Source organism: Belonocnema kinseyi, chromosome 3, assembly GCF_010883055.1.
Source record: "Belonocnema kinseyi isolate 2016_QV_RU_SX_M_011 chromosome 3, B_treatae_v1, whole genome shotgun sequence".
Classification (NCBI taxonomy): Eukaryota; Metazoa; Arthropoda; class Insecta; order Hymenoptera; family Cynipidae; genus Belonocnema; species Belonocnema kinseyi.
In genome coordinates, this window is record NC_046659.1 from 90,577,075 (window position 1) to 90,593,071 (window position 15,997).

Sequence of the window (15,997 nt, forward strand, 5' to 3'; positions counted from 1 at the left end):
GAATTTCTTTACATTTGCAACTGAAATTTTGATCTATAAATAACAATTGAACAATTATTGATTTCAAACGACTTTTAATGAAAAATATTTTAACTTCTAGTTTATAAAGTGCTTGGATTTAGAAAAAATTTGAAAGTCTTTTAACATAAAATTTCTTCAAAACGATATAATTTTCAACATTTAGAAATGTATTGATCTTTTAACCAGAAATCTTTCACTGTTCAATTTGTGAAAGTTTCAAATAAAAAATTTTTCACATTGACATTTATTAAAAAAAAATTTAATTGAATTACCATTATTTTCTTACTCAAACGTAAATTTCGTAAATTCTCAAAATTAACCAATTTCAACCTCATTGGACTTAGGTCCAGAATAAGATATACTTGGAACAATGAAAAATTCTTTTTCCTTAATCCCATTTTTATAAATAACAAACTTATCGACAAAAAAAACAGTAATAAGGTAGAAAAAACCGCATAAGAAATTTCACTGAGTTTGACTTTTACGCATATGATTGGCTGCTAAGAAATCGATGAAGTTTAACTCAGCACACATTTTTACTATTGAATTCTATATCAAAAATAATAATTATTTTACGCAAAAAATTATTAAGAATTATAAATACCTGTTTTTCTTGTATAGACGAAGATCAGCTGCTACTAAGAACTACTGCGCCTACTGCAAATGCGATTATGGTCCTCATCTATTTCAAAAAACCAAATTTTTTAATCAAAATACTATACAAGCTAAAATATACTCTTTGAAAACGCTAGTATTTAAAAATTGCTTTTCATTTTTTCATTTGAATGCAGCCATTTACAATGTGGCCACAAAACTTCGCTTTTTAAATTCCCTGACTTCTCACTGATTTTTCACCGACTAATTTCTCATTTTCCTGGCCATTAAAATTTAAAAACTAAAACTGCCATATTTACATATTTATCATAAAAAAGCTTTTATAGGTGAAATAAAACAACTTTTAAGTTATAATTTGTTATTTTTAATTAATTTTGTTTAAATTCTATATTTTCGTTTTTAAACGTTTCCCTTTTCTCTCCAAATATAAAATATTTGAATTAAGCAGGAAATTCTCCGAAATTAATAAATATACGGAAGAATTATAAAATCCATTGTTCGTTTTACATTGACAAAGTTATTCTGTTCAAATCTAAAATATGCATAAACACTCTTTAAAAAAACTTGAAGCTGAAACAATTTAAAACGTGTTGTAAAATTGAAAACCGGAAATAGAACATGTTTTCCAATATTAATTTGGAACAGTTAAAAAATACATATAGTAAGTTGAAGAAAAAAGTTAAATAATTCAAAAATGGAAAAAATTAAATTCAAAGGTACAATAATGAACCACTTGAATTTAAAATCTGCATAGGAGTGTTCAGCAATCTCAAATATAATTTCTAAATATTACAATATAAAATTTACAATGTTTATTCGACCGATTTCAAACTATGTATGTATATTTTTTCGCTGCACCTATGTAAAGTAAAACTTTTAGAAATGTACAATATTTTATACACTCAAAACTATTTTGAATTCGAGTTTAAGAACATTGAAAATTTAACAACTTGGAAATAAATATTTGATTTTTGTTATAATTATTTAATTGTTAATAATGAAACGGGGGTATTGGGGGAGTGCTAAGGTCGTTATGGAATGGAAACAAATCTTTGTTCTAATTTAGAATTGCAGTAAGTGTAACAAGTATTCGTATACCTCTTTTTTGTTGACTGAATCGGTTCTCTTAATTTTAATTATGCAAGAGCTACCAAATTTTCTCTTTGAAGGGTTGATTGCTTTCGAAATTCTGTATAAAATGAGCCCAAGACGAAGTCAATTCGTCTATTTTTTAAGTAGATATTGCAAAAATAGTTAAAATTTCAATGGCTTCATAAATGTTCAATAATTTCCGAAAAAAAATACAATTCTTTACGAAAATCCCCCGTCCTCAACTCTAAATTATAATTTTTTACGGAAATTTTCTGGGTTTTCTCGGTTTATTCTCGACCACGATATTTCCCCGCGGCCAATTAATGTTGATTGTACGAGTTAAATTTTTTTTCTTAAAGATATTGAAAGCGGTCAAATGTTACGAAAGTAGTACACAATTTAGCGTTTTATAAAAATTTAAGTAAAATTAAAAAAATACTAATATAATATAAAGAAGTGTAATAATGAATAAGAAATACAGTACATTTTTATAAAATCTCACCAACTTATTACCACTATTGTAAAACTTTTGGATTGCATGGTGCAACATGTTTTGTTCGTAAAAAGTAATAATTTTCAATTAAAATTAGTTCTGATTTGGAACAAGAAATTTAATGTTCAGAAATTTGGCGAATTCTGACTTTAAACAGGGATTAGATGAAGCAAAGACGAAACAATCGTTTAATGAGCAGTGTCACATTTTAAAATTATTTAAAATTATTTTTAATAGATTTGTCCCATTAAATAGATTTAAAAAATTCCGACAAAAACAAAAATTTCTTAAAGAAACAATTTTTATGTGTTTCAAATTGAGCGTCTGGATTCCATAAAATCCTTAGCACTCTCCTAATACCCCCGTTCCATTATAAGTTTGAGAGCATAACATATTTTACATTATTTTTTCCATTTTTTAATTATTTAACTTTTTTTCTTCAACTTACTATATGTATTTTTTAACTGTTCCAAATTAATATTGGATAACATGGGAAAACTGAGTTTCGCGAATTTCGACGTTTTAAGCCCCCCCCCCCCCCCCGGAGTCAGAAAAACAAGTTCTTACGTCGGTGTCTGTCTGGCGTCGTCGTCGCCATCGTTGTATAAACAATTCATTTTTATTTTTAATAATATTCTCCTTGAATAATGATAGAAAGGTGCAGTTTTTTTCAGAATTATTAAGCTTTTTGTCAACTTTTCATTAAGAGTGTGACGTAATAATGAATGCAAATTAATGAGCATAAGTAATTATTGTTTATAATTATCTTCTCTCAGATAATTTCTAGAAATTTTTGGTTTTTCTGAAATTTTTTACTTTGCTTCGACTTTTTAGTTATGACCAAACAATAAATAAACAATGGAGAATCACTTCCCTGACAACAAAATGATATCCTATGCATATCCCTATGACATATCGGCAGGATATCGGATATCCTGGAAAATGTCCCAAAAATCCCCCGAGATATATCCGTGGCATATTCCAAGGATATCGAGATTTCCGACCCGTAAGATATCCCCTCAATTTCATGTGCGAGATATACACATTTTTGGCAATGGAATCCAATATTTCTGAAATGCATATTGATTAAAATATGCGTAGAATACCTGCAAACATAAAGATTCACAAACATCCGTGTGTCAAAAAACCACTTTATACAAATCTCGAATATTCGGTTTCTATCAAAATCCTATTTCAGTATAATTATCAAAAAATTATTACCGCGAATAATTTTTATAACCATTAACAGTCTACTTACAATAAAAAAAAGTCACATTCTAAACATCTTAAAGTGTACTGTTATTTCTGTTACCTCTAAATATGCCTGTAGGGTATCTCTTTTAACTTGATAGCAGCGCCACCTGACACGTGAATTATTGGGTATCTCAAAGTTATTAAAGCAATGTTAATGAAAAAGAGCAGTGAGTATCGATGCACTTTTAATCCGAAATATCATACTGAGGTCTTAAATTAGTTGTTTACTATAAGATTTCTTGTTAAAATTAAATTCAAATTCGAATTTCTTCCCAATAGTTCCAAAATGGTGGCGCTGTCATAGCTGCCCAACAGGCGTATTGCGTAGTTTAGAGATCGCACTTTTCAACGTCAAAATTAATTTTTATGATAAAAAGAAATCAAACTAATACGTACCGCGTTGGTTTGTATAATATAAAAGAAATTAGATTGTAGTCTCGTACAAAAATTAGAGAAATTGTTGACTTTTGTTAAAGTGTCACTTATTATTGCGTGATAATTGTCGCACACTGACAACCATGATGGAATTTACCTTAAAGTGACTTTATGGGGGACTTTACCATTATTGCATTTCATAATGTTGCACTTTGTATAAAATCTCCGAAAGAATACCTAATATTTTTTAATTATTTCGTATTTTATTGATACGATTGAATATGAATATCATTGGCAGTAGATACATCTGAATTTCCAGTAATATACTATAAGTTATGGGATTAGGATATCTTGGGAACATCCTTAGCATATAAAATTGGGACATTAATATTCCATTTCTCTCCCAGGATGTCCTGAGCATATCTAAGGAGATCATTGGGATATTGTCAATAATATCGTACAGGACGTAAATCTCGATATCCCTGGAATGTGGCGAGGATATCTTAGAATATCCTGAGGATATCCCACTAATCCCATCTAAAGTAACTTCTAGGTGAATTCCATCATGGCAGTCAGTATGCGAAAACTGTCGCGCAATAATGAATAACGCTTTAACAAAAGTCAACAATTTCTAGAATATTCTTGCCGGATTATAATCTATTCTCATTTATAATCTATTCTTATCTATAATATGTGAACCAACGTGGTGCATATTAATTTTATTGTTTTTTTTTAATCATAAAAACTGGTTTTGCCGTTATACTGATAGTGGAAAGTGCGATTCTAAACTGAAGAAATTACAGGTTACAGATTCAATATGAGCCAAATTTCAAATTTTCAGAAAGTGTCTTGTCTATTATTGTACGTAGGCTATTACTGTTTTCAAAAATAATTTGTGATAATAATTTTTTTTATAATTATGATAAGATAGAATTTGAAAGAAACCCAATATTCGAGATTTGCGTATAAAGAGGTTTTTTGTCAAACGGATGTTTGTGAATCTTTATGTTTTCAGGAATTCTACATATTTTTATTAAAATGCATTTCAGAAATATTATATTCCATTGCTAAAATTGTGTGTATCTTTTGAATATGCCATCGATATCCCATATTCCGCCGAGATATCCTAGGGATATGCTAAAGATATCATTATGTTATGAGGGATATAAAAAGTAAAAGAAAAGCTGAAAATTTAAGAAAGAAGTCCCGAATTTGCTAGCATTACTCTAAGAAAAGATAGCTATAAGCCATAGTAAATTTTTTAAACAATTATGTTTGTAAACTTGCATTAATTATTGTCACACTTTAAGTGAAAAGTACACAAAGAGGTAAACATTGCAGAAAAAACCGCAACTTTATAACATTCAAAGAGAATATTATTAAAAATAATAATTAATGGTCTAAACAATAATGTTTGTTATTTTGAATGAATTATTACCTCAGAATTATTTAAAAGCGAACAAAAAGTGGAAAATTTCCGAAAAAACTGCAACTTTCTCACATTATTCTAATCAGGTGAATGATTGTGAAAAAACAACGGCTTACTGACTTCTAAAAGAAAATGGCTATAATAAATAATAAATTGTTTGAACATGTCTTCAAACATCAAATTATCAGTACAAAGTAATATTTGATGTGGAACCAATTTTACTAAAATAAAACTGTGGAAAATAATACTTGGCGCCAAAAACTTGCAAAACCCATTTTTTTTACTGATGGGGTTTTCTTAGTACCCTATAAAAAAGCCTTAAGGAGGTGACACTCAGAACGTAATTTTTTATTAGTATTGTATGGCTAATTGTGTAGAATAAAATGTAATATTGACGATTCTGAATAAAATTTACAAAAACGAATTGGCTTATGATAAAATACGTATTTAGGGCTTCCGGAACCAATAAATATATTTTTTAACGCCTTTATTTTTTTGTAGATTTCAACAAATTTGGTGGAAGTGAGCTTGAAAAGTAAAAAAAAATCAGACAACAATACTCCACATGGACTTGGTGCCCCCACTGACCACGTGGTATACAGATGTCTCAAAACAACAAAAAAACATTTTCAAATAGGTAAATTGAATCAAGAGATGATTATTTTCCACAAAATTGTTGAATTTTAAAGGTTAAAAGGGTAAATTATCTATAAAAGAGTTGAATTTACAACTCGAAAATTTGAATTTTTAACTAAAATGATGTATCTTCAACCAAAATTTCCATTTTTTATCAAAAAGAGTGAATTTTTAAGCATCAAGTTTAATTTCGACAATGGTAGATGAACTTTCAACAAAATACATGGATTTTTTATTATGTAGTTGAATTTTGAACTTATAAAGAAAAAATTTCCACACTAAAATGGAATAATGCAATTTTCAGATGAAAAACTAGTACTAATTAACAAAGAAAAACGAATTTTCAACAACAAAATTACACTTTCAAACAATAAAATGAAACTTGTTTAAAAAATTAATTCTTAACAAAGTAATTTAACTTGCAATTAAGTAGTTTAATTTTCAAACAAAATAGATGAATTTTAAACCAAATAGTTCAATTTTCAAAGAAAAAGATAAATTTCCAACCAAGAAGATAATTTATCAACAAAATTGTTTATTTTTAAAGACAAAAGGACGAATTATGTACAAAACAGTTGAATTTTCAATTAAAATGATGAATCTTCAACCAAAAAAATAATTAATTTTCTGAAAATAAGTGTAACCTTTAACAAAATAGTTGAATCACCAACCAACACAGATTAATTTAGAACCAAAGAATATTAATTTTCAATCATACAGATGAACAATAGTTTAAATAAAAAGTAGTTCACAGATTATTAATGTAAAATTCTTGATCAAATAACATAAATAAAATCTAATTTTTTAATTGAAAACCCCTTTCAAATAAAAATATTTAAAAACAAGCTAAAGCCTTTTGAAATTTAAAATAAAGTAGGCAAATTTTTATTTTAAAAAGTAACGATTCCTACCAAATCTATTTAAAAAATCGATCCTATCACTTTCCTAGAAGATGGACTGAGTTTTTTCCTATAAAAAAAGGTACATAGCGCGCACAAAATTGTGGTTTCTTAAATCGAAAGAATGAAGTCAATAATAATATTTATGATAGCGATGAATAATAATATACACGTATCACCATCTATTGGTCTCACGAACAGACTGTTGGCATATTTCCGGATGGCGTTGGGAATTGCGGATAAACGCGAAATCAAGCAAGTAAGCGAATATAAAAAGCGCATTAAAAATATACAAAATGTTTATTTTTTTATTCAATTTAATTGCAACTGTACATTTCAATAAAAAAATCTTGTCAGTTTACTCATGATTATTAATTGACGTATTATAACATTTTTCTCACCTGAGACCCCACTAATTTGCATTCAAAAAAGGTGCCTCGATCACCATCTAAAATACATCAATAGTGTCTATCAAGAGTAGAATCAAACAGAAAATAGTTATTATTCATTTCTGGATCTAGAACTAGAATTATAATCCCATAAAAAGAGACGCTTATTCATTTATTTAAAAGATTTGTCACATGCTCTAGTTATTATAAACAACTTTTTAAAAGATAAAGAAACAAAACTGAAGTATTTACAAAATTTTTAAAACACGTATTAGAATGATGAAAAGTAACCTAGAAAAAATGTCTATACATCGCATTAAGATGAATCTCATGAAAAATTCAATCAAAATTGCACAAGTATCATCAGTTCATTGGAAAGGATATTTTAAATATAATTCTCATAATCAAGCCATTTTGAGATTCAAGTTTCTAAATTTCAAGAATATAAATTCCAGTCTCAAATATGAGTAAAAAGACTTCGAGAACTAGGAAACAAATTATGTGTCAGAAAACTGATTTTAGATCGTAGGTTAAAGAATAATTGTACAACTCACATCTGCTCAAGGGCCCTGCTAGGGCCTTAGCTACTTTATCCTGCAAAATTTTTCCACTTATTTCAAAATTGGCACCAAAAATCAACTCGCGAAATCACTATTCACTCAAAATTATACTTCGCGATGGCAGCCATAAAATTGGCAGCCATGTTATCATTCCTATGAAAAATATATTCTACGTCAGGTGGCAGCACCTCTCTGGGTTCTAAATCTAAACAGTTCTAGTTCTAAATCCCTAGTCTTACCAGTTCTTGGTCCAAACGAAATCTATAAATATAAAAATAAGATTTAATTCAATTGACTCCCAAATGTTCAAAAATTGACATTTACATTAAATTTGATATAATCAGGACATTCATCCCCCTTCACATCCCCTTCAAACGAAATTCCCTCAATTTCCCAGACCTTTCCCTGAACAATATTAAATATTTTCTGCCTGTTTCAAAAACATAAATTTTTAACTTATAGGATTAATTTTCTACCGAAAAATATGAATTTTTAACAAAATACATCTTTAACCAAAAACAAGAAATATTAATTTTTTACCAAAAAGATTAATACTCTACTACGAAAGACGAACTGTCAACAAAATGCTTAAATTTTCAACAAAAAACGGAGTCATTTAATTGTTCAGTTAAGAAACCTTATTTTTATTAATATAATGATATAATGATGAATCTGCAATTTAAAAAAATGCAATCAAATAGTTGAATTTTCGACCAAAAACATGAATTTTCCACCATAAAGAATAATTTTCTACCAAAAGAGACGTATTATTAACATATAAATGAATTTCAAACTAAAAAGATAAACTGCCAACCAACAATAAAAAAGATTTATTTTTAACCTAAAGTGAAATAGTTATGCTTACAGTTGAAGAAATAAATTCTTAAACAGAAAAAAACGAATTTTCAACAAAATAGTTAAATTTTCAATTAAAGAAATGATATGTTAACCAAAGTGATAAATCTTACGCCAAGAAGATTATTATTATATCACAAAAGACGAAAAACTCAAAAAAATGCTTTAATCTTGAACCAAATAGTTGTATTTTCAACTAAAGAAGATAAATTTTTAACTAAATACGAAGTAGTTAAAATTTCATTAAAAATGCTATTTCCAACTAGAAAAATGAATTTTTAACAAAACAGTTAAATTTTCAACCATAATGATGAATCTTCAATTTAAAAAATTATACTTTGAACCAATTAAAAACGAATTTTCAACAAAATAGTAAATGTACAACAAAAAGTTTTTGATTTAAAATTATAAATCAGCCAAAAATATGAATTTTTAACAAAGTAGTTCCACTTTTGACTAAAGAGTTGAATTTTCCACATAAAATTTAATAGTTGATATTTAAACTGAAAAAGATTCTAATTTAAAACCAAAATCCTCGGTCAAAAAGATTAGTTTTCAACTAAGCAGTTGCATTTTTAACCAAAAAATATTATATTTCTACAACAACACATGAGTTTTTAAATTAAAAAGATGAATCATTTTTAACCAAAGAATATTTTTCAGTCAATGTAGAAAATAACTGAATCCAAAATGTGCAATCTTAATGTCAAAAAGACGATTTTTCTACAAAACAGTTAAATCTTCAAACATTCCAACCGTAAAAACGAATTTTCAACTAAAAAGATTGATGTTTTTCTTTTTAACAAAATTGTTGAATTTAAAAAAAAAAAACCAAATTTTATGTAAATTCTCTAAGCTTACAAATTCTACAAACAACTTTTACGAGGTCAACAGTTTTATTTAAGTAATTGCATACAATTGCCTAACTTAAAAATGTTTTGAAGATGTGATTTCAAATTTACCGGCCGCTCCTAGCAAGCCTGTCATCAGAGCCACCAATCACAAAAATTAAAAATAACTAAGCGACTGAAAAAATTACTAGACCAGCTGATCAGATCCAACCTAAAAACTTCGTAGTCTTAATACTCTTAATTTTCGATTTCAAGTGATAAACTCTTGTATTCGTCTTTTTACGCCAATAATAGATTTATGTCATCCGTTGGCATCAAGCTGCAAAAAGTGTAGAAAATCTTCGTCAACAAAATGTCGAGGTTAAGAGCAGGTAAATATTCTAAATGCTCTGTTGTACAACTTTTGTAACCTTATCTTCCTAATTTACTTTACATTTTTATCTTAAAAATGAGCTATTTAAACTCAAATTAGATTTGGAGAAAGGGACTTAGAAAAATAGTCAAAGGCATTATATAATGTGCATAATAATATAATCACAAGGAACATCACAGAGAGTATACGTTCGGGTGATTCATTTTATATGATAAAACAAATTATTTAGAATTTGAGCACACATGCTGGCTTAAGTTGTTCGTTTTTAGTCAACAAATTTACAAAACAAAATTCAAAATCAATGAATTTTCAACTAAATATTATTAATTTTCGAAAAAAATTCCAACAAAGTAGTTACATTTTTGATCGAAGGAATTATATTTTAAATAAAAAGATTACAACTAATCATATTAACTTTCTACGAAAAAGTGGAATTTTTCACAAAATACATGAATTTTCAACCAAAACAAAAAACGAATTTCCAACCAAGGCAATGAATTTTCAACTAAAATAGTAAATTTTCAACAAAAAAGGAAGAATTTTTAATCAAATAGTTGAATTTTCTACAAAAAAGAGGAATATTCTATCCAGAAGATTACATTTTTATAATAAGGAAGCATTTTCTTCTAAATAATTAAATTTTGAACCTAAGAAATTAATTTTTAACTAAAATAATTAATTCTCAACCAAAAAGTACATTTTTAACCAAGTGCATGAATTTCCAACCACAAATTTTCAACCATAACGAATGAATTCTCAACGAAAAACGTGATATTTTATATTTCAACCAAAAAGGAATTTAATTTTATACCAAAAATAGTTGAATGGAACCAAAAAGATATATTTTTGACAAAATATTTTGAATCCTCAACCAAAAGAGATGAATGTTGAAACCAATAGTTGCACTTTTTAACCATATAATAATAATAAAACTTACTTCAACTTTAGTTTTTCTGAAATTCCCTAACTCAATCAGGTTTTCCCTGACACTTCCAGGCCTTCTGCAAATACCTGATCTGTAGCAACTCAGTAATTTAAAAAAGTGTATGTTTATTTACTCTAGAATGTTTTTGTAAAAATATATGTAGTAATTATGATATATATATATATATATTTATTCATTTATTTATTTAGTTGTGTTAACAATAAATGCTTTAAATTCTGTTAAATGCTCTGTCCAAGCTTAAATTCTGAGCATATTTTCGAAAGCATTTGCTTAACATTAATTCTGGGACATTAAGAAATCTATAAGAGGTTATAACTAGGTTCTGCGACATACTTTACTTTTATTAGTGAAAGAACATTTAATTTGTGTTGATCATGTCTAGAGTTGTTTTTCTTCATTGCATTATTGGGAATGGTTTAACTGTGATACGGCGCCTGGTGACAAAAATTTGAACTAGAAAGAATAGGCACGATTTTACAGATACATTCTAATTTGTACATAAAAGTATTTTAGCAACTTTTTTGTGAAGTTTAAAGTACTTATTGGATTATAAAAATAAGTCTTTATCATAAACAAAGTCTTTTAGGTGGAATTTACATACTATACAGTGAAAAACCCCACTTTTTACATAAATAATTTTCTAAAAAAACCAATTATTGTTCCCTTTATTGTGATTTTCAATAGATTATAAACTTAAATGGACTTATTAAAATTTGGCGCTACATACAATCATTAAAGTTTATTTAAGCATTCAAAATTCACATGGAATAATGAAAGAATTATATTTTTTTAAAAAACCTATTCCACAAAATTGTGTTTTTTGACTGTATAAGATGGAAATTCTATCTAAAGCTATTTGCTTTTGAATAATATTTATATTTAGTATTTAATGTTTGTTTATACTTCACAGGACAATCGTAAAAACACTTTTATGCACAAATTAAAATACATGTTTAAAATTTTACCGACTCTTTCTAGTTCCATTTTTTGGCACCATGTGGCGAAATGCTGCACCACCATTCCCAATACTCTGAAAAATTATGATATTGTACACGTTTTATTCGACAATGCCCATATTATTGAAATAAACCAGCATTGATATGAGTGACACCATGCCCCATGGTATGGGGTACATTGACCGAAATTCAAGAGCAACAGATTAATTAAATATCGAATAATAACGTAGGTAATAAACGGTTTTGAGTAATGACAAATGTAACCGGATAATGTGAGCTTCTCCAAAAAAATACACATACCAAAATCACATTTCAATTATAATTTACAGGACATTTCAATCAAAGCCCGGCACCATACCCCACTCTGTCCTATTAAATTTTCGTAAAAATAGAATGCTCCATTCTAACGTGGCCATCATATTACATCATTTAATGATAATTTTTAAACTATTTTTTTATGTAAAATAATAATGTGATCTCACTTCTTTCACATTCTTGTATATGAATTTTACCTACAATAATTTATTATTTATTATTATTCAAATTATTATTACAGAATAAATTTTGAATTAATATTGAACTATTAGAAAATAAAATAAGTAAGTAAAAAAAGTTATTTATCGTAGAAAAATGTGGAATTATTAAGAATTAATTATTATTTTCATTTAAATTGAGATTCTAAATTTTCGTTAAATGATATACAATTATGACAATTTAAAAGAGCATAATTTTATATGTATAAAAATGTAATAGATGCTTTTGCAAAACTTTGCGACAACAAAAGCAACAAAAATGAATAAAAAATATAAAACTCTAAAATATACCCAATTTGGATTAAAAAAAATATGTTGACAAAAAGGAGCAACTTAGGCACTTGGGCTAGTGTGCATGTTTAGATTTCAAAATAATTGTTTTTTAATCGCCCTAATATAATATACATATATATGTGTGTGTGTATTTATTTATTTATAATAATGGGATTATCAATTCATTTAAAAAAAGTAGAAACGGTGCAATTACAACCGATATCTATCATTAAACAAGAATTACTTGTTCAATACATAAAATGCTCTTACTCTGTTTTTTGCTTATAAGTTTATGGTGAAAATAAAGGCCTTTATTACATGAAATAAAACTGTAGAACATGAAGATTTTATTTGTTTCCGTAATACTAAAGTAAACAGTAACTAAAGAGCATCAATTTTATGTGCAAGCTTACTCTATAAAAATGTTTGATTAAAACTCGATTGATTGCATTTTAAGAATCAAATTGTGAATCGAACTTATTTTTCGAATCATAATTGAAACACTTTTGAATGTTCAATTATCGCATTTCATTTCTATTTATTATTTCACCTTTGGAAAAATCGTTATGTAAATACTCTACTATATAAAAATTATATTTCTATATTATTTATAAGTTATTTACTTGGAAAATAATGAAGGTGGCCGTATGTCAGGGAAAACCTACATATCAGTGAAAATTCAGGAAATAAATTTGAAATTTGTTTATTCCGCCATGGAAAATTAGAATTTGTCAGGAAAAAATGAGGGAAATTTTGAAAATGAAGTTTGTCATCTATACGATTTCGTTGAAGATTTGATTATTTTGTTTAAAATTGAATAATTTTGTTAAAACGTCATCCTTTTTGGTTTAAAATTCAACTGTTTTAGTAGAACCTTAACTTTTAGTTGGCAATTCATATATTTTGTTAAAAAAATAGCAAGTATTACATTTTTATTTGAGAATTCATCTTTCTAAGTTGAAAATTTAACTGTCTTCTAAAAATGAAAGTGTCTGTTTGAAAATGATTTTTTTTATTGCAAAACCTCAAATCTTGTTGAAAATGCAACTGTTTTGTGTTGAAAACTAAATAATTTTGTTAAGAATTCAAGTATTTTTCTAAAAAGTCACTTTTTTGCCGAAAATTCAACTGTTATATTGAAAATTCAACTGTTATGTTGAAAATTCAACTGCCTTCTAAAAATGCAATTATTTGGTTGGAGGCTGAAGATTCAACTATTTTGTTGTAAATTTAATTATTCTGTTGAAAATCGAATTATTTTGTCGGAAAGTCATATTTTTGGTTGAAATTTAAACTTTTTTCTTGAAGATTCGCCCTTTTGGATTGAAAATTCATCTTTTGCGGTAGAAAAGTTTTTATTTTTTTTTTTTTTAAATAAATACAACATTTTATTTTTATCTAGAATTTGTTTATTCCGTTCATTAAAGAATTTATGTTTAAAGTGTTTCTATATTGAAAAAATGCTGTCCCTCGAATAATAATGGTCAGGGAAAGTGGAAAGTTGGTCAGGAACAAACTAGGGATTATCGAAAATTACGTTTTTCGGCCACCCTGATAATTCAAATAAATATTTGTTTAAAGTCCCATGATGGTGTACGTTCCAATATCACCTTTCTTTGCAGGTCTTAACATTAATAAAAAGATTAAAGATGGATGGGTTAACATTAATACCTTGTGGAAAGACGGATGGGTTCAGATTCCTGAAGTTATGGGAGCTCACGTTTTGTCCACGCTGGCAATAATTGGATTTGGGATTATGCACATCGTGTATCGCAATACTACCTTCACGCAAAGAACTTTCGATGAACCTGTGTGTAAGTAAATTTGTATTTAAAATGAATGCCAAGTGCTGAATAAATTGTACGCAATTTTAATTTAAGATTAGGAGAAAGAAACGTGATGAATGCACTTTTTTTAAAGAAAAAAAATTAGTTACGCATGACTTTATCATTGTCAGAACTCAAGGAATATAAATATTGCCCATTGGTTGACAAAAATAATTTATTATGACAGAGTCAGGAAATTCTTAATGAACTAAATTTTAAGTTAATTCTATCATTTTGTTATAAATTCATCTATTTCAGTAGAAATTGCATATTTTCTGGTTAAAAATGGCAACTTTTTCGTTGATAATTAAACTCTTAACGCATGAGTTGCATCAGTTGAGTTGCATTAATCGATGTTCCAGTGTATTTTATTGAAAATTCGCCTTTTTTCATTGAATTGGACTGTTTTTGTTAAAAAATAACATCTTCGTTGAGATATCAACCGTTACATTTTTAGTTAAGAATTCAAATTTTATGATTGAAATTTAAACTAACTCAGTTGAAAGTTGTTGAAAATTCATCATTTAGTTGAAAAATTAGTTCTTTTTCATGGTTGGGTTGAAAATTCGTGTTTTTTATTGATAATTCATTTTTCATTATTTTAATTGGTTGATAATATCCCTTTTTGTTGAAAATTCTTCCTTTTTGATTCAAAATTCATCTTTTGTTTTAGAGTTAATTCTTTTTAATTGAAAAGTCTACTATCATAATTTTAGTTCAGAATTCATCTCTTTTGGTTAAAAAGTGTACTCTTTGGTCGAAAATTCAATTCATTTTTTATTTAAAAAGTTTACTGTTATATTTTTAGTTCAAAATCCATCTCTTTTGTTTCAAAACTCTATCATTGGTCGAAAATTTAATTATTTTATTGAAAATTCAAACTATTTTGTTTGTCATCTTTTTGGTTGAAAATTAATTCATTTTAATTGTAGAGTCTACTATTTGATTAAAAGTTTACTTATTTTGTTGAAAATTCATGTTTTTTTCAATTCATCTTTTTGATTAAAGTTTATTATTTTGATTTAAAAAGTCTTCTATTGCATTCTTGCTTTATAATTCATCTCTTTTTTAATTAGTTTTTCTTTGTATTCAACTTTTTTGTGAAAATTCATCTTTTCGGGAATAAAAGTCAAATATTTTCTAAAACCTTGTACTTTTTTGATGTGGAAAACTCAATTCGTTTAATTTAAAATTCGTCTTTTTGGGCTTAAAATTCATAATTTTCGACTATAAATTATATTATATGTTTAAAAACGCAATATATTTCGACTTGAAATCTTAGGGATACGGTATCTACATCAATATTATGTAAAAGAGTGTGCACCCCTATTATTCCCCTATTTTCTTGAAAAATCACCCTATTTCCCTTGCATGGATAACATTTTGTGGTGAGAAGTTTTGATTCATTTTTACAATATTGTACATTATATATTTTTTCTTGGAGTTATAAAATGATTCTTTTCAAACTTAATATAATAAATAAATAATTATTATTATCATAAACGCTTAAAATTCAAGCGCGAAAAATGTACTTTTTAATCGGAAAAACCGGGAAATAGCCTGGATTTTTTTTTAATTTAAAAGGACACCTTGTATTTGAATTTTTCTTTTCTTTTTTATT